Here is a 23,260-nt window from a genome sequence, read left to right on the forward strand (position 1 = left end):
GTCGATCGTAAGGGCGAAACATCAAGAGATTTGGAAAACGGCAGTTTGGACAACGCCAGCAGCAGCTGTGTGCCAAATCCGATATCTGGTCGAGGGCTGCAAGAATCAGTATGATGAAGTAACAATTTGGGGATAGCTCACAAACGCTAAGCTGCCGCCTTCTTAGCTCAGTGGTAGAGCACTGGTCTCGTAAACCAGGGGTCGTGAGTTCGAACCTCACAGAAGGCATTCATTTTTTAAACCTTCCTGCAAGGAGCGGAGCTACCTCGAGCAGCATCTAACACATGGCAGTACACTGAATGAAAGGGATGTTCTACAACCTATGACAAGTATTCTACTGGCCTCAGAGGTTTCTGAATTCATAGGCAGAACATTGGTTTGTATGCATTTTGTAGTATAATGTCATGCTTGGCGATGTCATTCGTTTACGAGCCTCGCTACAGTGTGCATGCACGTTATCCATGTGAAGAGGCGTAAGCAAATGCTACCAATCTGCGAGATTCCTGCAGAAGGTATACGAATTGCGGTGCTATACAGAGCACAAGGGAGCCAAAGTCAAGGCCTCCGTGGCGCAATCGGCTAGCGCGTTCGGCTGTTAACCGAAAGGTTGGTGGTTCGAGCCCACCCGGAGGCGAAATCGCTTTAACCTGCACCGAGGTGAGGACATACGTCAACTTTGTTAGAGATACACAGCTAGTGTGACAATTTGGCTGTGTTTGAGTGATGCCACAGAGCCTTATACACATTCAGCCAAGTGACACTGTAGGTAAAAACATGGCCCCACACACACGTTCTGCTGTTTTCCTTTTTATTCGTCATGTGTGACACTGCAGTAGAGCGACGCCCACCACAAAAGACGTATTCTTTACATTCAATTTCAGCGTATACGTCGCGAGTGCCATATGACAGGGCCTGTCTCTCGATGTCGATTTGTATTTGGTGTCTGTTAAGTGTCGGTCTGCAGTAGGCCGCTGTTGGCCGAGCGACGTGCAGTCGCCTTACATGAAGCCCCATGGGCAACGCCAGCGCCACTGTGGACAACAGCATACTGTAGCCAGAGAGAGGAGCCGAAAGGCGCATTTCGCAGTCGAGCCACGCTATCCCACAAGCTGTGCACTAGGTCAGGATTGCGCAGACCGCAAACTTTTGCTGGCCCGACGCTCGTCGTCGATCGTAAGGGCGAAACATTCAAGAGATTTGGAAAACGGCAGTTTGGACAACCCCAGCAGCAGCTGTGTGCCAAATCCGATATCTGGTCGAGGGCTGCAAGATTCAGTATGATGAAATCACAATTTGGGGATAGCTCACAAACGCTAAGCTGCCGCCTTCTTAGCTCAGTGGTAGAGCACTGGTCTCGTAAACCAGGGGTCGTGAGTTCGAACCTCACAGAAGGCATTCATTTTTTAAACCTTCCTGCAAAGAGCGGAGCTACCTCGAGCAGCATCTAACACATGGCAGTACACTGAATGAAAGGGATGTTCTACAACCTATGACAAGTATTCTACTGGCCTCAGAGGTTTTCTGAATTCATAGGCAGAACATTGGTTTGTATGCATTTTGTAGTATAATGTCATGCTTGGCGATGTCATTCGTTTACGAGCCTCGCTACAGTGTGCATGCACGTTATCCATGTGAAGAGGCGTAAGCAAATGCTACCACTCTGCGAGATTCCTGCAGAAGGTATACGAATTGCGTTGATATACAGAGCACAAGGGAGCCAAAGTCAAGGCCTCCGTGGCGCAATCGGCTAGCGCGTTCGGCTGTTAACCGAAAGGTTGGTGGTTCGAGCCCACCCGGGGGCGAAATCGTTTCAACCGGCACCGAGGTGAGGACATACGTCAACTTTGTTAGAGATGCACAGCTAGTGTGACAATTTGGCTGTGTTTGAGTGATGCCACAGAGCCTTATACACATTCAGCCAAGTGACACTGTAGGTAAAAACATGGCCCTACACACACGTTCTGCTGTTTTCCTTTTTATTCGTCATGTGTGACACTGCAGTAGAGCGACGCCCACCACAAAAGACGTATTCTTTACATTCAATTTCAGCGTATACGTCGCGAGTGCCATATGACAGGGCCTGTCTCTCGATGTCGATTTGTATTTGGTGTCTCTTAAGTGTCGGTCTGCAGTAGGCCGCTGTTGGCCGAGCGACGTGCAGTCGCCTTACATGAAGCCCCATGGGCAACGCCAGCGCCACTGTGGACAACAGCATACTGTAGCCAGAGAGAGGAGCCGAAAGGCGCATTTCGCAGTCGAGCCACGCTATCCCACAAGCTGTGCACTAGGTCAGGATTGCGCAGACCGCAAACTTTTGCTGGCCCGACGCTCGTCGTCGATCGTAAGGGCGAAACATCAAGAGATTTGGAAAACGGCAATTTGGACAACCCCAGCAGCAGCTGTGTGCCAAATCCGATATCTGGTCGAGGGCTGCAAGATTCAGTATGATGAAGTAACAATTTGGGGATAGCTCACAAACGCTAAGCTGCCGCCTTCTTAGCTCAGTGGTAGAGCACTGGTCTCGTAAACCAGGGGTCGTGAGTTCGAACCTCACAGAAGGCATTCATTTTTTAAACCTTCCTGCAAAGAGCGGAGCTACCTCGAGCAGCATCTAACACATGGCAGTACACTGAATGAAAGGGATGTTCTACAACCTATGACAAGTATTCTACTGGCCTCAGAGGTTTTCTGAATTCATAGGCAGAACATTGGTTTGTATGCATTTTGTAGTATAATGTCATGCTTGGCGATGTCATTCGTTTACGAGCCTCGCTACAGTGTGCATGCACGTTATCCATGTGAAGAGGCGTAAGCAAATGCTACCAATCTGCGAGATTCCTGCAGAAGGTATACGAATTGCGTTGCTATACAGAGCACAAGGGAGCCAAAGTCAAGGCCTCCGTGGCGCAATCGGCTAGCGCGTTCGGCTGTTAACCGAAAGGTTGGTGGTTCGAGCCCACCCGGAGGCGAAATCGCTTTAACCTGCACCGAGGTGAGGACATACGTCAACTTTGTTAGAGATGCACAGCTAGTGTGACAATTTGGCTGTGTTTGAGTGATGCCACAGAGCCTTATACACATTCAGCCAAGTGACACTGTAGGTAAAAACATGGCCCCACACACACGTTCTGCTGTTTTCCTTTTTATTCGTCATGTGTGACACTGCAGTAGAGCGACGCCCACCACAAAAGACGTATTCTTTACATTCAATTTCAGCGTATACGTCGCGAGTGCCATATGACAGGGCCTGTCTCTCGATGTCGATTTGTATTTGGTGTCTCTTAAGTGTCGGTCTGCAGTAGGCCGCTGTTGGCCGAGCGACGTGCAGTCGCCTTACATGAAGCCCCATGGGCAACGCCAGCGCCACTGTGGACAACAGCATACTGTAGCCAGAGAGAGGAGCCGAAAGGCGCATTTCGCAGTCGAGCCACGCTATCCCACAAGCTGTGCACTAGGTCAGGATTGCGCAGACCGCAAACTTTTGCTGGCCCGACGCTCGTCGTCGATCGTAAGGGCGAAACATCAAGAGATTTGGAAAACGGCAGTTTGGACAACCCCAGCAGCAGCTGTGTGCCAAATCCGATATCTGGTCGAGGGCTGCAAGATTCAGTATGATGAAGTAACAATTTGGGGATAGCTCACAAACGCTAAGCTGCCGCCTTCTTAGCTCAGTGGTAGAGCACTGGTCTCGTAAACCAGGGGTCGTGAGTTCGAACCTCACAGAAGGCATTCATTTTTTAAACCTTCCTGCAAGGAGCGGAGCTACCTCGAGCAGCATCTAACACATGGCAGTACACTGAATGAAAGGGATGTTCTACAACCTATGACAAGTATTCTACTGGCCTCAGAGGTTTTCTGAATGCATAGGTTGAACATTGGTTTGTATGCATTTTGTAGTATAATGTCATGCTTGGCGATGTCATTCGTTTACGAGCCTCGCTACAGTGTGCATGCACGTTATCCATGTGAAGAGGCGTAAGCAAATGCTACCATTCTGCGAGATTCCTGCAGAAGGTATACGAATTGCGTTGATATACAGAGCACAAGGGAGCCAAAGTCAAGGCCTCCGTGGCGCAATCGGCTAGCGCGTTCGGCTGTTAACCGAAAGGTTGGTGGTTCGAGCCCACCCGGGGGCGAAATCGTTTTAACCGGCACCGAGGTGAGGACATACGTCAACTTTGTTACAGATACACAGCTAGTGTGACAATTTGGCTGCGTTTGAGTGATGCCACAGAGCCTTATACACATTCAGCCAAGTGACACTGTAGGTAAAAACATGGCCCTACACAGACGTTCTACTGTTTTCCTTTTTATTCGTCATGTGTGACACTGCAGTAGAGGGACGCCCACTACAAAAGACGCATTCTTTACATTCAATTTCAGCATATACGTCGCGAGTGCCATATGACAGGGCCTGTCTCTCGATGTCGATTTGTATTTGGTGTCTCTTAAGTGTCGGTCTGCAGTAGGCCGCTGTTGGCCGAGCGACGTGCAGTCGCCTTACATGAAGCCCCATGGGCAACGCCAGTGCCACTGTGGACAACAGCATACTGTAGCCAGAGAGACGAGCCGAAAGGCGCATTTCGCAGTCGAGCCACGCTGTCCCACAAGCTGTGCACTAGGTCAGGATTGTGCAGACCGCAAACTTTTGGTGGGCCGACGCTCGTCGTCGATCGCAAGGGCGAAACATTCAAGAGATTTGGAAAACGGCAATGTGGACACCCCCAGCAGCAGCTGTGTGCCAAATCCGATATCTGGTCGAGGGCTGCAAGATTCAGTATGATGAAGTACCAATTTGGGGATAGCTCACAAACGCTAAGCTGCCGCCTTCTTAGCTCAGCGGGTTCGAGCCCACCCGGGGGCGAAATAGTTCCGCTTTAGACGCCGTGCAGTGTGGACGTGCCTAGTCTTCCGCTCCGCCGTAGCGTTACGTATAGTGGACTATCGTTTTTGTTTACGTGTTGTGTTGCAACTTCTGTGAGTGTTTCTCCGTCGTTGTTTCGTACCTTGTGTTTTTGTTTCTGTCCTTATTTCAGTGTTTTTTGTGTAGCGGTTTCGACCGCGTATTTTGAAAATGTCGTCCCAGGTTATTCCTCGTCAGGCTACAGTTAGTTTTGCTTTTGACAAGTCAACCCGCCATGTGCAACCTAGTTCTCTTGAGATTCATGATTGGTTGGTAGATACCTTTGGTGTTCATTCGGATCAGGTGCACACTGCTTATTTTGATACCGAACTGTATGTTTTCTTTGTTAAGTTTATGGACCCACTTCAGGTTGATAAAATTCTTTCTAAATATGGTCATCAAGTTCTCTTTCGGCATCGGGATGATTCTGTAAGTACCGTGCTGCTTTCCAATGCTTCCATCACGTATACCAATGTTCGTGTTTACAACCTTCCACCGGAGGTGGATAATGTCTATCTTAAGGAGGGTCTACAGAAGTATGGTGATGTAAAGAGCATTCGCCTTGAACGCTGGTCAAGCCAACATCGCCTGCAATGTTACAGTGGTATTCGTTCAGTCGAAATGCACGTTAAGCAGAATATTCCATCTCACCTGCAGATCGGTGGATATCGTGTCCATGTAACATATAGTGGTCAGGTTGGCACCTGTTTTTTGTGCAATGAAAGTGGTCACGTGCGTACCGACTGTCCGCGGAGAGTTTTTGTTTTAAAAAATTCTCTCGAACAGCGTCGCAAGTTAACGGTCGCTGACCTCGTTGCAGGTGCTTCTGCTCTTGGTGTAGCACAGTCTAGTGGTAGTAGCGCCCCGCCACAGGTTTTGCGCACCCCTGATACAGAATTTCCTCCTTTGCGTGCTAAATCTGATGTTGTTCCGTCTGTCCCTCAGGTGGGTGTGCCACTTTTGAATAATAAGAGGCGTCGCCCACACGATGGAAATAGTACGGATGAGGATCTCCCTGAGATGCCCCAGTCCGAGCAACCGGCATCCTCCGAGCCACTGTGTACTGTAGCTGCTCCCTGCCCTCCTGAGGTAGCGGTTCCGGTGGCGGCTGCTGGCGCCCCTCCGGCCTCCGACGCAGCTTCTCTCGAGTCGGGTCGTCGGTCGGGCCTGTTGGCGCCGTCTTCCGAACCGACTTCGATGTCACAACCAGTGGAGCCGCGACAACTTCCTGCTTCGCTGCCCCATACCTCTGCCAGCGGAGCTGCTCCGCTTCCTTCCAACTCTGCGGCCTCGGACCTTCCTGCTCACGTTTCGCCTCCGTGCAGTCCATGTTTGCCGGAAGCTAGTGCAGGTGTTGACCATTCCGTTTTGTCGGATGTTTCCCCCGCGACCCCGGATCCCGCATGTGGACCGGCGCGGGTGGTGTCGGATACAGAACTTGACCCTCCTACGTCACCAGCGGCTGAAGTTTCCTTGCCCGTCGGTCGACGCAAGTTACGCGTTCAGCCGAACGTTCATGCTGTTCGTAAAAAACCGAAACGTAAGGGATCCGCGGAACGGGGTAGCAGTCCCCCTCCCTCGGATGCCTCCGTCACCCCTGCTATGGACTGTGACGCTGGTGCGTCGGTGTAGGTGATTTGTTTTCTCGCTTTTCTCTCTATGGTTCAAGCATACACCTTTCTTACCTTAAATGTTAACCGTATTGAGTCCGACGTTCGCATTGCCTCTTTGCGGCAGTTTATTTACGACGCCTGTGCGGACGTAGTGTTTTTGCAGGAAGTGTTGTTTTCTGATCTCTCTCTACCTGGATTTCAAACTGTTTTTAATGTCGCGCCGGAATATTCAACAGGAACTGCTCTTTTCTTTCGAGAGGGCATTCCTATTACTGACATTGAATTCCTTGACTCTGGCCGTGGGATTGGTTGTCGTCTTTTTGATCTCCGCCTCGTTGTTTTGTATGCCCCCTCTGGTTCGGGTCACACTGTGGCTCGATCGCGCTTTTATAAAGAAGAGCTTATTTATCTTTTGCGCCAGAGTCCTCGGAGTCTCCTGCTCGGAGGCGATTTTAATTGTGTTTTACGCCCTGCAGACCAGTCCCCCAATTTTAATTATTGCCGTGATTTACATGACTTAGTCCGTACGATGCATCTGCGTGATGTTTGGGAACACAAATATCCAACCCTGGTGAAATATACGTTTTTTACCGCGTCCTCATGCAGTAGACTCGACAGATTCTATTTATCTGATTTTTTATGTGATAAAATTCTTTCTGTCGATGTTATTCCTACTAGTTTTTCTGACCATTGTGCTTTTACTGCAACTGTAAATCTTAGTCGCCAACCTGCAAAACTTTATCGTTCCCAGTGGATGTTAAATGTTTCCCACCTTGCCGACAGTGCTATGGATGATGTTATAAGTGGCGTGTGGGAGCGATGTCTTCGCTCTGTCCCGCGATACCCCTCCTTGCTGGTTTGGTGGACTGCGTTTGCCAAGCCCAAGATTCGTCAGACTTTGATTTTCTACTGTGCTGCTAGGACGCGTGATTTTAAGAACACGTATGAATATTACTACTCTGTCCTGCGTGAACTATATGACGCGGCGGGTACCTCTCCACTGCGGATCCATGATGTTCGTCGTATTAAAGCCAAGCTCTTGAGCCTTAAACGACGACAGATGGATGGTCTGCGAGTTAAGTCGAAACCTCACTCTCTTGTTGAAGGTGAACTGACATCCTTGTACCACCTGCTACGGCATCAGACTCGTCGTCGTCGCTCCTTCATCTCTTCTCTTACGGTGGATGATGGGCGACAGCTTATTGCACAGGAGGAAGTGGTTCGTGCTCTTCATCAGTATTACACTAGTCTATATTCTGCCGATGATTCTGGTGAGTCTCTTTCGGATGATGTCTTTGGGGATCTAACTGCGACGATCGCGCCTGACGCGAACGGCGAATTTCTCCGGGAGTTCCAGGTAGATGATGTTTTCGATTTTATTGCTCGCTCTCCGTCCAGTAAATCGCCGGGTCCAGACGGCCTGCCTAAAGAATTTTATCTCCGTTTTTGGCCTCTTTTGGGTGGCATTTTTACGCAGATTTTAAATGAGATTGTCAGGGGGATGGATGTGCCTGCCGATTTTAAAGTAGGGAAAATTGTTTTAATCCCGAAGTCCTCTGGTCGTTTATCTGCTGCCAATCTTCGTCCGCTCACATTGCTGAATTTTGACTATAAGACAGCTGCTAGAGCGCTCAATAGCCGGTTGTCTTCTCTGCTTCGGGGTGTGATTGGTGCACATCAATGTTGTTTTCATGATAGATCTATTCTGACACCAGTAGCCGAATATCGGGATGTTGTCTCGGTTGCGGCGGTTACAAACGTACATTGTGCCTTTGCCTTCCTTGATTTTTATAAGGCTTTTGATCACGTCAGTCATGTGTTTTTAGATCGTGTTTTAGGTACAATAGGTTTTAACGCTTCATCACGTGGTGTTCTTGGCAATTTGTATAGGGGAATAACAGCTCGGGTGTCAGTCAATGGGCAGCTGACGCCGCCCATTGCTATCCGCCGCGGAGTGCCTCAGGGTAGTCCGCTCTCTATGTCTTTATTCGTATTGTCCCTGGAACCGCTGCTTCGGACTATTGCTCTCAAGCTTCAGGGTATGTCCCTCTCTGGTGGGAAGCTCTCTGTTAAGGCATATGCGGATGATGTCGTTGTTCTCCTCCGTCAACGTGATGATATCCCGTTGTTGAAAGGGGCGGTTGATGCATACTGTCGTGTCTCTGGAGCGCGTCTCAATCAGGGTAAATGTAAGTTCCTTGATATTCGAGGATTTCGCGATGCTGACGTCCCTTGGGCCACTTTTGTCGATCGCCATACGTCCTTGGGGATTATCATTGATCGGTGTCCTCTAAAAATGGCGGCTCTCAATTGGAAATCTGTCACCGAGAAGATACAGGGGGCTCTGATGGTCCATGAGCAGCGCTCTGCTACCATTTTGCAAAAAGTCAGACTTTTAGACACCTACGTTCTATGTAAAGCTTATTATGTTGCTCAGCTGTTCCCACTTCCCATGATGGTGGCGAAAAGGTTGCGCCAATTGTCTAGCAGGTTTATATGGAAGGGCCATCTATTCAAGTTACGTTACGAGGTAATGACGAAACCGCGTCTCTCCGGAGGCTTGGGCCTCTCTGACATTACTCGCAAGGCGTCTGCTTTGTACGTCCGCCGAACGACTCTAATTGTTACGCAAGAAGTGACTTCAATTACATCCAGGCTTTTTACTGTTGTGCGTCCGGCGAGCCTTGCTCCACCTGTCGATGTCGGACGCCTAAATTTTAAGTTGAAACACATTCGGGAATTTTACATTGCGGTGAGTTACCTCGGTGACGTCTTCTTGCGGCGACCGGTGCCAACGACCAAGGGCTTGATTGCCCGCTGGGAGGGGCTGGCCGGTCCCAATCCAATAGAACTGGCGTCTCCATCTGTGTCCTGGAGGAACGTCTGGAAGAACGTTAGTCTGCCGATCCACTCTATGGCCGTGGCGTCCACGTGGTATAGGGTAATAAATAATTTGGTTCCCACCAATGTACGACTGCACCGTATTGGTCTTTCTGACACGGACACCTGTACTCGGTGTGGTCTCCTGGATACCCTTGAACATCGATTCACCTGCTGTGGGCACCTTGCTAATTGGCGTTGGCTCAGGAAACAACTTGCTTTTGTCACTAGGTCTGCTGAAGCCGCTTATACTATTGACATCATCGTCCGGCCCGATTCTTCCTTTTTTCCGCGGACGAAGCTCCATACCGTCATGTGGTTGATTGGCCATTTCGTACATTTTGTCAACAGTTGTCATGAAGAGGATGGACACCTAGCGTTTCGGCAGTACATGCTTACTGCTTACTGGCAGCGCTTGCGATTGCCAGGCCTCAGAGATGATTTTGCCAATATGCTTAGCCTGACCTTTGAGAGAGAGGGTGTTGGCTAAGGTCACCTGTGTGAGCCATTTTCTTTTATACTGTTTCTGGATTTGCCGCCTTTATGTATGTTTCTTCTCTACGCCAGGACTGAAGTTTTCGTGTTTTAATCTTTATTTCAGTACGCAGTCTACATTATATAGTCATGTAAAAAAAAAAAAAAAAAAAAAAAAAAAGTTGGTAGAGCACTCGCCCGCGAAAGGCCAAGGTCCCGAGTTCCAAGTTCGAGTCTCGGTCCGTCAAAAAAAAAAAAAGTGGTCAGCGTGACGGATTGCCGTCCTCCGGGCCTGGGTTCGATTCCCGGCTGGGTCGGAGATTTTCTCCCCTCGGGGACTGGGTGTTGTGTTGTCTTCTTCATCATTTCATCCCCATCCGGCGCGCAGGTCGCCCAATGTGTCGTCGAATGTAATGAGACCTGCACCAAGGCGGCCGGACCTGCCCCGCAAGGGGCCTCCCCGCCTATGATGCCAAACGCTCGTTTTAAGTCCGCCCCCGGTAGCTGAGTGATCTGCCGGCACGGTAACCTATAAAAAAAAAAAAAAAAAAAGTGGTAGAGCACTGGTTTCGTAAACCAGGGGTCGTGAGTTCGAACCTCACAGAAGGCATTCATTTTTTAAACCTTCCTGCAAGGAGCGGAGCTATCTCGAGCAGCATCTAACACATGGCAGTACACTGAATGAAAGGGATGTTCTACAACCTATGACAAGTATTCTACTGGCCTCAGAGGTTTTCTGAATGCATAGGTTGAACATTGGTTTGTATGCATTTTGTAGTATAATGTCATGCTTGGCGATGTCATTCGTTTACGAGCCTCGCTACAGTGTGCATGCACGTTATCCATGTGAAGAGGCGTAAGCAAATGCTACCATTCTGCGAGATTCCTGCAGAAGGTATACGAATTGCGTTGATATACAGAGCACAAGGAAGCCAAAGTCAAGGCCTCCGTGGCGCAATCGGCTAGCGCGTTCGGCTGTTAACCGAAAGGTTGGTGGTTCGAGCCCACCCGGGGGCGAAATCGTTTTAACCGGCACCGAGGTGAGGACATACGTCAACTTTGTTACAGATACACAGCTAGTGTGACAATTTGGCTGCGTTTGAGTGATGCCACAGAGCCTTATACACATTCAGCCAAGTGACACTGTAGGTAAAAACATGGCCCTACACAGACGTTCTACTGTTTTCCTTTTTATTCGTCATGTGTGACACTGCAGTAGAGGGACGCCCACTACAAAAGACGCATTCTTTACATTCAATTTCAGCATATACGTCGCGAGTGCCATATGACAGGGCCTGTCTCTCGATGTCGATTTGTATTTGGTGTCTCTTAAGTGTCGGTCTGCAGTAGGCCGCTGTTGGCCGAGCGACGTGCAGTCGCCTTACATGAAGCCCCATGGGCAACGCCAGTGCCACTGTGGACAACAGCATACTGTAGCCAGAGAGACGAGCCGAAAGGTGCATTTCGCAGTCGAGCCACGCTGTCCCACAAGCTGTGCACTAGGTCAGGATTGTGCAGACCGCAAACTTTTAGTGGGCCGACGCTCGTCGTCGATCGCAAGGGCGAAACATTCAAGAGATTTGGAAAACGGCAATGTGGACACCCCCAGCAGCAGCTGTGTGCCAAATCCGATATCTGGTCGAGGGCTGCAAGATTCAGTATGATGAAGTACCAATTTGGGGATAGCTCACAAACGCTAAGCTGCCGCCTTCTTAGCTCAGTGGTAGAGCAATGGTCTCGTAAACCAGGGGTCGTGAGTTCGAACCTCACAGAAGGCATTCATTTTTTAAACCTTCCTGCAAGGAGCGGAGCTATCTCGAGCAGCATCTAACACATGGCAGTACACTGAATGAAAGGAATGTTCTACAACCTATGACAAGTATTCTACTGGCCTCAGAGGTTTTCTGAATGCATAGGTTGAACATTGGTTTGTATGCATTTTGTAGTATAATGTCATGCTTGGCGATGTCATTCGTTTACGAGCCTCGCTACAGTGTGCATGCACGTTATCCATGTGAAGAGGCGTAAGCAAATGCTACCATTCTGCGAGATTCCTGCAGAAGGTATACGAATTGCGTTGATATACAGAGCACAAGAGAGCCAAAGTCAAAGCCTCCGTGGCGCAATCGGCTAGCGCGTTCGGCTGTTAACCGAAAGGTTGGTGGTTCGAGCCCACCCGGGGGCGAAATCGTTTTAACCGGCACCGAGGTGAGGACATACGTCAACTTTGTTAGAGATACACAGCTAGTGTGACAATTTGGCTGCGTTTGAGTGATGCCACAGAGCCTTATACACATTCAGCCAAGTGACACTGTAGGTAAAAACATGGCCCTACACAGACGTTCTACTGTTTTCCTTTTTATTCGTCATGTGTGACACTGCAGTAGAGGGACGCCCACTACAAAAGACGCATTCTTTACATTCAATTTCAGCATATACGTCGCGAGTGCCATATGACAGGGCCTGTCTCTAGATGTCGATTTGTATTTGGTGTCTCTTAAGTGTCGGTCTGCAGTAGGCCGCTGTTGGCCGAGCGACGTGCAGTCGCCTTACATGAAGCCCCATGGGCAACGCCAGTGCCACTGTGGACAACAGCATACTGTAGCCAGAGAGACGAGCCGAAAGGCGCATTTCGCAGTCGAGCCACGCTGTCCCACAAGCTGTGCACTAGGTCAGGATTGTGCAGACCGCAAACTTTTAGTGGGCCGACGCTCGTCGTCGATCGCAAGGGCGAAACATTCAAGAGATTTGGAAAACGGCAATGTGGACACCCCCAGCAGCAGCTGTGTGCCAAATCCGATATCTGGTCGAGGGCTGCAAGATTCAGTATGATGAAGTACCAATTTGGGGATAGCTCACAAACGCTAAGCTGCCGCCTTCTTAGCTCAGTGGTAGAGCAATGGTCTCGTAAACCAGGGGTCGTGAGTTCGAACCTCACAGAAGGCATTCATTTTTTAAACCTTCCTGCAAGGAGCGGAGCTATCTCGAGCAGCATCTAACACATGGCAGTACACTGAATGAAAGGAATGTTCTACAACCTATGACAAGTATTCTACTGGCCTCAGAGGTTTTCTGAATGCATAGGTTGAACATTGGTTTGTATGCATTTTGTAGTATAATGTCATGCTTGGCGATGTCATTCGTTTACGAGCCTCGCTACAGTGTGCATGCACGTTATCCATGTGAAGAGGCGTAAGCAAATGCTACCATTCTGCGAGATTCCTGCAGAAGGTATACGAATTGCGTTGATATACAGAGCACAAGGGAGCCAAAGTCAAGGCCTCCGTGGCGCAATCGGCTAGCGCGTTCGGCTGTTAACCGAAAGGTTGGTGGTTCGAGCCCACCCGGGGGCGAAATCGTTTTAACCGGCACCGAGGTGAGGACATACGTCAACTTTGTTACAGATACACAGCTAGTGTGACAATTTGGCTGCGTTTGAGTGATGCCACAGAGCCTTATACACATTCAGCCAAGTGACACTGTAGGTAAAAACATGGCCCTACACAGACGTTCTACTGTTTTCCTTTTTATTCGTCATGTGTGACACTGCAGTAGAGGGACGCCCACTACAAAAGACGCATTCTTTACATTCAATTTCAGCATATACGTCGCGAGTGCCATATGACAGGGCCTGTCTCTCGATGTCGATTTGTATTTGGTGTCTCTTAAGTGTCGGTCTGCAGTAGGCCGCTGTTGGCCGAGCGACGTGCAGTCGCCTTACATGAAGCCCCATGGGCAACGCCAGTGCCACTGTGGACAACAGCATACTGTAGCCAGAGAGACGAGCCGAAAGGCGCATTTCGCAGTCGAGCCACGCTGTCCCACAAGCTGTGCACTAGGTCAGGATTGTGCAGACCGCAAACTTTTGGTGGGCCGACGCTCGTCGTCGATCGCAAGGGCGAAACATTCAAGAGATTTGGAAAACGGCAATGTGGACACCCCCAGCAGCAGCTGTGTGCCAAATCCGATATCTGGTCGAGGGCTGCAAGATTCAGTATGATGAAGTACCAATTTGGGGATAGCTCACAAACGCTAAGCTGCCGCCTTCTTAGCTCAGTGGACGCAGTTCCGCTTTAGACGCCGTGCAGTGTGGACGTGCCTAGTCTTCCGCTCCGCCGTAGCGTTACGTATAGTGGACTATCGTTTTTGTTTACGTGTTGTGTTGCAACTTCTGTGAGTGTTTCTCCGTCGTTGTTTCGTACCTTGTGTTACTTTCTGTCCTTATTTCAGTGTTTTTTGTGTAGCGGTTTCGACCGCATATTTTGAAAATGTCGTCCCAGGTTATTCCTCGTCAGGCTACAGTTAGTTTTGCTTTTGACAAGTCAACCCGCCATGTGCAACCTAGTTCTCTTGAGATTCATGATTGGTTGGTAGATACCTTTGGTGTTCATTCGGATCAGGTGCACACTGCTTATTTTGATACCGAACTGTATGTTTTCTTTGTTAAGTTTATGGACCCACTTCAGGTTGATAAAATTCTTTCTAAATATGGTCATCAAGTTCTCTTTCGGCATCGGGATGATTCTGTAAGTACCGTGCTGCTTTCCAATGCTTCCATCACGTATACCAATGTTCGTGTTTACAACCTTCCACCGGAGGTGGATAATGTCTATCTTAAGGAGGGTCTACAGAAGTATGGTGATGTAAAGAGCATTCGCCTTGAACGCTGGTCAAGCCAACATCGCCTGCAATGTTACAGTGGTATTCGTTCAGTCGAAATGCACGTTAAGCAGAATATTCCATCTCACCTGCAGATCGGCGGATATCGTGTCCATGTAACATATAGTGGTCAGGTGGGCACCTGTTTTTTGTGCAATGAAAGTGGTCACGTGCGTACCGACTGTCCGCGGAGAGTTTTTGTTTTAAAAAATTCTCTCGAACAGCGTCGCAAGTTAACGGTCGCTGACCTCGTTGCAGGTGGTTCTGCTCTTGGTGTAGCACAGTCCAGTGGTAGTAGCGCCCCTCCACAGGTTTTGCGCACCCCTGATACAGAATTTCCACCTTTGCGTGCTAAATCTGATGTTGTTCCGTCTGTCCCTCAGGTGGGTGTGCCACTTTTGAATAATAAGAGGCGTCGCCCACACGATGGAAATAGTACGGATGAGGATCTCCCTGAGATGCCCCAGTCCGAGCGACCGGCATCCTCCGAGCCACTGTGTACTGTAGCTGCTCCCTGCCCTCCTGAGGTAGCGGTTCCGGTGGCGGCTGCTGGCGCCCCTCCGGCCTCCGACGCAGCTTCTCTCGAGTCGGGTCGTCGGTCGGGCCTGTTGGCGCCGTCTTCCGAACCGACTTCGATGTCACAACAAGTGGAGCCGCGACAACTTCCTGCTTCGCTGCCCCATACCTCTGCCAGCGGAGCTGCTCCGCTTCCTTCCAACTCTGCGGCCTCGGACCTTCCTGCTCACGTTTCGCCTCCGTGCAGTCCATGTTTGCCGGAAGCTAGTGCAGGTGTTGACCATTCCGTTTTGTCGGATGTTTCCCCCGCGACCCCGGATCCCGCATGTGGACCGGCGCGGGTGGTGTCGGATACAGAACTTGACCCTCCTACGTCACCGGCGGCTGAAGTTTCCTTGCCCGTCAGCCGACGCAAGTTACGCGTTCAGCCGAACGTTAATGCTGTTCGTAAAAAACCGAAACGTAAGGGATCCGCGGAACGGGGTAGCAGTCCCCCTCCCTCGGATGCCTCTGTCACCCCTGCTATGGACTGTGACGCTGGTGCGTCGGTGTAGGAGATTTGTTTTCTCGCTTTTCTCTCTATGGTTCAAGCATACACCTTTCTTACCTTAAATGTTAACCGTATTGAGTCCGACGTTCGCATTGCCTCTTTGCGGCAGTTTATTTACGACGCCTGTGCGGACGTAGTGTTTTTGCAGGAAGTGTTGTTTTCTGATCTCTCTCTACCTGGATTTCAAACTGTTTTTAATGTCGCGCCGGAATATTCAACAGGAACTGCTCTTTTCTTTCGAGAGGGCATTCCTATTACTGACATTGAATTCCTTGACTCTGGCCGTGGGATTGGTTGTCGTCTTTTTGATCTCCGCCTCGTTGTTTTGTATGCCCCCTCTGGTTCGGGTCACACTGTGGCTCGATCGCGCTTTTATAAAGAAGAGCTTATTTATCTTTTGCGCCAGAGTCCTCGGAGTCTCCTGCTCGGAGGCGATTTTAATTGTGTTTTACGCCCTGCAGACCAGTCCCCCAATTTTAATTATTGCCGTGATTTACATGACTTAGTTCGTACGATGCATCTGCGTGATGTTTGGGAACACAAATATCCAACCCTGGTGAAATATACGTTTTTTACCGCGTCCTCATGCAGTAGACTCGACAGATTCTATTTATCTGATTTTTTATGTGATAAAATTCTTTCTGTCGATGTTATTCCTACTAGTTTTTCTGACCATTGTGCTTTTACTGCAACTGTAAATCTTAGTCGCCAACCTGCAAAACTTTATCGTTCCCAGTGGATGTTAAATGTTTCCCACCTTGCCGACAGTGCTATGGATGATGTTATAAGTGGCGTGTGGGAGCGATGTCTTCGCTCTGTCCCGCGATACCCCTCCTTGCTGGTTTGGTGGACTGCGTTTGCCAAGCCCAAGATTCGTCAGACTTTGATTTTCTACTGTGCTGCTAGGACGCGTGATTTTAAGACCACGTATGAATATTACTACTCTGTCCTGCGTGAACTATATGACGCGGCGGGTACCTCTCCACTGCGGATCCATGATGTTCGTCGTATTAAAGCCAAGCTCTTGAGCCTTAAACGACGACAGATGGATGGTCTGCGAGTTAAGTCGAAACCTCACTCTCTTGTTGAAGGTGAACTGACATCCTTGTACCACCTGCTACGGCATCAGACTCGTCGTCGTCGCTCCTTCATCTCTTCTCTTACGGTGGATGATGGGCGACAGCTTATTGCACAGGAGGAAATGGTTCGTGCTCTTCATCAGTATTACACTAGTCTATATTCTGCCGATGATTCTGGTGAGTCTCTTTCGGATGATGTCTTTGGGGATCTAACTGCGACGATCGCGCCTGACGCGAACGGCGAATTTCTCCGGGAGTTCCAGGTAGATGATGTTTTCGATTTTATTGCTCGCTCTCCGTCCAGTAAATCGCCGGGTCCAGACGGCCTGCCTAAAGAATTTTATCTCCGTTTTTGGCCTCTTTTGGGTGGCATTTTTACGCAGATTTTAAATGAGATTGTCAGGGGGATGGATGTGCCTGCCGATTTTAAAGTAGGGAAAATTGTTTTAATCCCGAAGTCCTCTGGTCGTTTATCTGCTGCCAATCTTCGTCCGCTCACATTGCTGAATTTTGACTATAAGACAGCTGCTAGAGCGCTCAATAGCCGGTTGTCTTCTCTGCTTCGGGGTGTGATTGGTGCACATCAATGTTGTTTTCATGATAGATCTATTCTGACACCAGTAGCCGAATATCGGGATGTTGTCTCGGTTGCGGCGGTTACAAACGTCCATTGTGCCTTTGCCTTCCTTGATTTTTATAAGGCTTTTGATCACGTCAGTCATGTGTTTTTAGATCGTGTTTTAGGTACAATAGGTTTTAACGCTTCATCACGTGGTGTTCTTGGCAATTTGTATAGGGGAATAACAGCTCGGGTGTCAGTCAATGGGCAGCTGACGCCGCCCATTGCTATCCGCCGCGGAGTGCCTCAGGGTAGTCCGCTCTCTATGTCTTTATTCGTATTGTCCCTGGAACCGCTGCTTCGGACTATTGCTCTCAAGCTTCAGGGTATGTCCCTCTCTGGTGGGAAGCTCTCTGTTAAGGCATATGCGGATGATGTCGTTGTTCTCCTCCGTCAACGTGATGATATCCCGTTGTTGAAAGGGGCGGTTGATGCATACTGTCGTGTCTCTGGAGCGCGTCTCAATCAGGGTAAATGTAAGTTCCTTGATATTCGAGGATTTCGCGATGCTGACGTCCCTTGGGCCACTTTTGTCGATCGCCATACGTCCTTGGGGATTATCATTGATCGGTGTCCTCTAAAAATGGCGGCTCTCAATTGGAAATCTGTCACCGAGAAGATACAGGGGGCTCTGATGGTCCATGAGCAGCGCTCTGCTACCATTTTGCAAAAAGTCAGAATTTTAGACACCTACGTTCTATGTAAAGCTTATTATGTTGCTCAGCTGTTCCCACTTCCCATGATGGTGGCGAAAAGGTTGCGCCAATTGTCTAGCAGGTTTATATGGAAGGGCCATCTATTCAAGTTACGTTACGAGGTAATGACGAAACCGCGTCTCTCCGGAGGCTTGGGCCTCTCTGACATTACTCGCAAGGCGTCTGCTTTGTACGTCCGCCGAACGACTCTAATTGTTACGCAAGAAGTGACTTCAATTACATCCAGGCTTTTTACTGTTGTGCGTCCGGCGAGCCTTGCTCCACCTGTCGATGTCGGACGCCTAAATTTTAAGTTGAAACACATTCGGGAATTTTACATTGCGGTGAGTTACCTCGGTGACGTCTTCTTGCGGCGACCGGTGCCAACGACCAAGGGCTTGATTGCCCGCTGGGAGGGGCTGGCCGGTCCCAATCCAATAGAACTGGCGTCTCCATCCGTGTCCTGGAGGAACGTCTGGAAGAACGTTAGTCTGCCGATCCACTCTATGGCCGTGGCGTCCACGTGGTATAGGGTAATAAATAATTTGGTTCCCACCAATGTACGACTGCACCGTATTGGTCTTTCTGACACGGACACCTGTACTCGGTGTGGTCTCCTGGATACCCTTGAACATCGATTCACCTGCTGTGGGCACCTTGCTAATTGGCGTTGGCTCAGGAAACAACTTGCTTTTGTCACTAGGTCTGCTGAAGCCGCTTATACTATTGACATCATCGTCCGGCCCGATTCTTCCTTTTTTCCGCGGACGAAGCTCCATACCGTCATGTGGTTGATTGGCCATTTCGTACATTTTGTCAACAGTTGTCATGAAGAGGATGGACACCTAGCGTTTTCGGCAGTACATGCTTACTGCTTACTGGCAGCGCTTGCGATTGCCAGGCCTCCGAGATGATTTTGCCAATATGCTTAGCCTGACATTTGAAAGAGAGGGTGTTGGCTAAGGTCACCTGTGTGAGCCATTTTCTTTTATACTGTTTCTGGATTTGCCGCCTTTATATATGTTTCTTCTCTACACCAGGACTGAAGTTTTCGTGTTTTAATCTTTATTTTAGTCAGCAGTCTACATTATATAGTCATGTTTTAGGATTTTAATTTCAGTACTGTCATAAAAAAAAAAAAAAAAAGGGGTATGATTCCTGCTTTGGGTGCAGGAAATCAATCACTACAAAAAAAAAAAAAAAAAAAAAAAAGTTGGGAGAGCGTTAGACTGAAGATCTAAAGGTCCCTGGTTCGGTCCCGGGTTTCGGCAGGTATTCATTTTGATGCGACGCCAATGGAATTACTCTGCGTTTGTGATAATGCAACTAAAAAAAAAAAAAAAAAAGTTGGTAGAGCGGTGGACTGTAGTGGAAGATTCACAGTTATCCATAGGTCGCTGGTTCAAATCCGGCCCAGAGGACTGTTTTTCTAATCTCAGGAGCAAAGAGAAAAAAAAAAAAAAAAAAAAAAAAGTGGTAGAGCACTGGTTTCGTAAACCAGGGGTCGTGAGTTCGAACCTCACAGAAGGCATTCATTTTTTAAACCTTCCTGCAAGGAGCGGAGCTATCTCGAGCAGCATCTAACACATGGCAGTACACTGAATGAAAGGGATGTTCTACAACCTATGACAAGTATTCTACTGGCCTCAGAGGTTTTCTGAATGCATAGGTTGAACATTGGTTTGTATGCATTTTGTAGTATAATGTCATGCTTGGCGATGTCATTCGTTTACGAGCCTCGCTACAGTGTGCATGCACGTTATCCATGTGAAGAGGCGTAAGCAAATGCTACCATTCTGCGAGATTCCTGCAGAAGGTATACGAATTGCGTTGATATACAGAGCACAAGGGAGCCAAAGTCAAGGCCTCCGTGGCGCAATCGGCTAGCGCGTTCGGCTGTTAACCGAAAGGTTGGTGGTTCGAGCCCACCCGGGGGCGAAATCGTTTTAACCGGCACCGAGGTGAGGACATACGTCAACTTTGTTACAGATACACAGCTAGTGTGACAATTTGGCTGCGTTTGAGTGATGCCACAGAGCCTTATACACATTCAGCCAAGTGACACTGTAGGTAAAAACATGGCCCTACACAGACGTTCTACTGTTTTCCTTTTTATTCGTCATGTGTGACACTGCAGTAGAGGGACGCCCACTACAAAAGACGCATTCTTTACATTCAATTTCAGCATATACGTCGCGAGTGCCATATGACAGGGCCTGTCTCTCGATGTCGATTTGTATTTGGTGTCTCTTAAGTGTCGGTCTGCAGTAGGCCGCTGTTGGCCGAGCGACGTGCAGTCGCCTTACATGAAGCCCCATGGGCAACGCCAGTGCCACTGTGGACAACAGCATACTGTAGCCAGAGAGACGAGCCGAAAGGCGCATTTCGCAGTCGAGCCACGCTGTCCCACAAGCTGTGCACTAGGTCAGGATTGTGCAGACCGCAAACTTTTAGTGGGCCGACGCTCGTCGTCGATCGCAAGGGCGAAACATTCAAGAGATTTGGAAAACGGCAATGTGGACACCCCCAGCAGCAGCTGTGTGCCAAATCCGATATCTGGTCGAGGGCTGCAAGATTCAGTATGATGAAGTACCAATTTGGGGATAGCTCACAAACGCTAAGCTGCCGCCTTCTTAGCTCAGTGGTAGAGCAATGGTCTCGTAAACCAGGGGTCGTGAGTTCGAACCTCACAGAAGGCATTCATTTTTTAAACCTTCCTGCAAGGAGCGGAGCTATCTCGAGCAGCATCTAACACATGGCAGTACACTGAATGAAAGGAATGTTCTACAACCTATGACAAGTATTCTACTGGCCTCAGAGGTTTTCTGAATGCATAGGTTGAACATTGGTTTGTATGCATTTTGTAGTATAATGTCATGCTTGGCGATGTCATTCGTTTACGAGCCTCGCTACAGTGTGCATGCACGTTATCCATGTGAAGAGGCGTAAGCAAATGCTACCATTCTGCGAGATTCCTGCAGAAGGTATACGAATTGCGTTGATATACAGAGCACAAGGGAGCCAAAGTCAAGGCCTCCGTGGCGCAATCGGCTAGCGCGTTCGGCTGTTAACCGAAAGGTTGTTGGTTCGAGCCCACCCGGGGGCGAAATCGTTTTAACCGGCACCGAGGTGAGGACATACGTCAACTTTGTTACAGATACACAGCTAGTGTGACAATTTGGCTGCGTTTGAGTGATGCCACAGAGCCTTATACACATTCAGCCAAGTGACACTGTAGGTAAAAACATGGCCCTACACAGACGTTCTACTGTTTACCTTTTTATTCGTCATGTGTGACACTGCAGTAGAGGGACGCCCACTACAAAAGACGCATTCTTTACATTCAATTTCAGCATATACGTCGCGAGTGCCATATGACAGGGCCTGTCTCTCGATGTCGATTTGTATTTGGTGTCTCTTAAGTGTCGGTCTGCAGTAGGCCGCTGTTGGCCGAGCGACGTGCAGTCGCCTTACATGAAGCCCCATGGGCAACGCCAGTGCCACTGTGGACAACAGCATACTGTAGCCAGAGAGACGAGCCGAAAGGCGCATTTCGCAGTCGAGCCACGCTGTCCCACAAGCTGTGCACTAGGTCAGGATTGTGCAGACCGCAAACTTTTAGTGGGCCGACGCTCGTCGTCGATCGCAAGGGCGAAACATTCAAGAGATTTGGAAAACGGCAATGTGGACACCCCCAGCAGCAGCTGTGTGCCAAATCCGATATCTGGTCGAGGGCTGCAAGATTCAGTATGATGAAGTACCAATTTGGGGATAGCTCACAAACGCTAAGCTGCCGCCTTCTTAGCTCAGTGGTAGAGCACTGGTCTCGTAAACCAGGGGTCGTGAGTTCGAACCTCACAGAAGGCATTCATTTTTTAAACCTTCCTGCAAGGAGCGGAGCTATCTCGAGCAGCATCTAACACATGGCAGTACACTGAATGAAAGGGATGTTCTACAACCTATGACAAGTATTCTACTGGCCTCAGAGGTTTTCTGAATGCATAGGTTGAACATTGGTTTGTATGCATTTTGTAGTATAATGTCATGCTTGGCGATGTCATTCGTTTACGAGCCTCGCTACAGTGTGCATGCACGTTATCCATGTGAAGAGGCGTAAGCAAATGCTACCATTCTGCGAGATTCCTGCAGAAGGTATACGAATTGCGTTGATATACAGAGCACAAGGGAGCCAAATTCAAGGCCTCCGTGGCGCAATCGGCTAGCGCGTTCGGCTGTTAACCGAAAGGTTGGTGGTTCGAGCCCACCCGGGGGCGAAATCGTTTTAACCGGCACCGAGGTGAGGACATACGTCAACTTTGTTAGAGATACACAGCTAGTGTGACAATTTGGCTGCGTTTGAGTGATGCCACAGAGCCTTATACACATTCAGCCAAGTGACACTGTAGGTAAAAACATGGCCCTACACAGACGTTCTACTGTTTTCCTTTTTATTCGTCATGTGTGACACTGCAGTAGAGGGACGCCCACTACAAAAGACGCATTCTTTACATTCAATTTCAGCATATACGTCGCGAGTGCCATATGACAGGGCCTGTCTCTCGATGTCGATTTGTATTTGGTGTCTCTTAAGTGTCGGTCTGCAGTAGGCCGCTGTTGGCCGAGCGACGTGCAGTCGCCTTACATGAAGCCCCATGGGCAACGCCAGTGCCACTGTGGACAACAGCATACTGTAGCCAGAGAGACGAGCCGAAAGGCGCATTTCGCAGTCGAGCCACGCTGTCCCACAAGCTGTGCACTAGGTCAGGATTGTGCAGACCGCAAACTTTTAGTGGGCCGACGCTCGTCGTCGATCGCAAGGGCGAAACATTCAAGAGATTTGGAAAACGGCAATGTGGACACCCCCAGCAGCAGCTGTGTGCCAAATCCGATATCTGGTCGAGGGCTGCAAGATTCAGTATGATGAAGTACCAATTTGGGGATAGCTCACAAACGCTAAGCTGCCGCCTTCTTAGCTCAGTGGCAGAGCAATGGTCTCGTAAACCAGGGGTCGTGAGTTCGAACCTCACAGAAGGCATTCATTTTTTAAACCTTCCTGCAAGGAGCGGAGCTATCTCGAGCAGCATCTAACACATGGCAGTACACTGAATGAAAGGAATGTTCTACAACCTATGACAAGTATTCTACTGGCCTCAGAGGTTTTCTGAATGCATAGGTTGAACATTGGTTTGTATGCATTTTGTAGTATAATGTCATGCTTGGCGATGTCATTCGTTTACGAGCCTCGCTACAGTGTGCATGCACGTTATCCATG

General features: G+C 49.1%; 19 non-coding genes across 19 annotated transcripts; all 19 read left to right on the forward strand.

Annotated features, from left to right (window-relative positions):
* Positions 1-156: 156 nt before the first annotated feature.
* Positions 157-228, forward strand: Trnat-cgu. Its single transcript has one exon. It is a non-coding gene; the product is annotated as a tRNA-Thr (tRNA).
* Positions 229-560: 332 nt separating this feature from the next.
* On the forward strand, positions 561-634 carry Trnan-guu. Its single transcript has one exon. It is a non-coding gene; the product is annotated as a tRNA-Asn (tRNA).
* A 689-nt stretch (positions 635-1,323) lies between these two features.
* Positions 1,324-1,395, forward strand: Trnat-cgu. Its single transcript has one exon. It is a non-coding gene; the product is annotated as a tRNA-Thr (tRNA).
* A 333-nt stretch (positions 1,396-1,728) lies between these two features.
* On the forward strand, positions 1,729-1,802 carry Trnan-guu. Its single transcript has one exon. It is a non-coding gene; the product is annotated as a tRNA-Asn (tRNA).
* Positions 1,803-2,490: 688 nt separating this feature from the next.
* On the forward strand, positions 2,491-2,562 carry Trnat-cgu. Its single transcript has one exon. It is a non-coding gene; the product is annotated as a tRNA-Thr (tRNA).
* Positions 2,563-2,895: 333 nt separating this feature from the next.
* Trnan-guu lies at positions 2,896-2,969 on the forward strand. Its single transcript has one exon. It is a non-coding gene; the product is annotated as a tRNA-Asn (tRNA).
* A 688-nt stretch (positions 2,970-3,657) lies between these two features.
* Positions 3,658-3,729, forward strand: Trnat-cgu. The gene has a single exon. It is a non-coding gene; the product is annotated as a tRNA-Thr (tRNA).
* Positions 3,730-4,062: 333 nt separating this feature from the next.
* Positions 4,063-4,136, forward strand: Trnan-guu. The gene has a single exon. It is a non-coding gene; the product is annotated as a tRNA-Asn (tRNA).
* Positions 4,137-10,813: 6,677 nt separating this feature from the next.
* Positions 10,814-10,887, forward strand: Trnan-guu. Its single transcript has one exon. It is a non-coding gene; the product is annotated as a tRNA-Asn (tRNA).
* Positions 10,888-11,576: 689 nt separating this feature from the next.
* On the forward strand, positions 11,577-11,648 carry Trnat-cgu. Its single transcript has one exon. It is a non-coding gene; the product is annotated as a tRNA-Thr (tRNA).
* A 333-nt stretch (positions 11,649-11,981) lies between these two features.
* Positions 11,982-12,055, forward strand: Trnan-guu. The gene has a single exon. It is a non-coding gene; the product is annotated as a tRNA-Asn (tRNA).
* Positions 12,056-12,744: 689 nt separating this feature from the next.
* Positions 12,745-12,816, forward strand: Trnat-cgu. The gene has a single exon. It is a non-coding gene; the product is annotated as a tRNA-Thr (tRNA).
* A 333-nt stretch (positions 12,817-13,149) lies between these two features.
* Positions 13,150-13,223, forward strand: Trnan-guu. The gene has a single exon. It is a non-coding gene; the product is annotated as a tRNA-Asn (tRNA).
* A 6,629-nt stretch (positions 13,224-19,852) lies between these two features.
* On the forward strand, positions 19,853-19,926 carry Trnan-guu. Its single transcript has one exon. It is a non-coding gene; the product is annotated as a tRNA-Asn (tRNA).
* A 689-nt stretch (positions 19,927-20,615) lies between these two features.
* Positions 20,616-20,687, forward strand: Trnat-cgu. Its single transcript has one exon. It is a non-coding gene; the product is annotated as a tRNA-Thr (tRNA).
* Positions 20,688-21,020: 333 nt separating this feature from the next.
* Trnan-guu lies at positions 21,021-21,094 on the forward strand. The gene has a single exon. It is a non-coding gene; the product is annotated as a tRNA-Asn (tRNA).
* Positions 21,095-21,783: 689 nt separating this feature from the next.
* On the forward strand, positions 21,784-21,855 carry Trnat-cgu. Its single transcript has one exon. It is a non-coding gene; the product is annotated as a tRNA-Thr (tRNA).
* A 333-nt stretch (positions 21,856-22,188) lies between these two features.
* On the forward strand, positions 22,189-22,262 carry Trnan-guu. The gene has a single exon. It is a non-coding gene; the product is annotated as a tRNA-Asn (tRNA).
* Positions 22,263-22,951: 689 nt separating this feature from the next.
* Trnat-cgu lies at positions 22,952-23,023 on the forward strand. The gene has a single exon. It is a non-coding gene; the product is annotated as a tRNA-Thr (tRNA).
* The last annotated feature ends 237 nt before the right edge of the window (positions 23,024-23,260 follow it).

The sequence above is a fragment of the Schistocerca piceifrons genome, chromosome 5 (assembly GCF_021461385.2).
Source record: "Schistocerca piceifrons isolate TAMUIC-IGC-003096 chromosome 5, iqSchPice1.1, whole genome shotgun sequence".
Lineage (NCBI taxonomy): Eukaryota > Metazoa > Arthropoda > Insecta > Orthoptera > Acrididae > Schistocerca > Schistocerca piceifrons.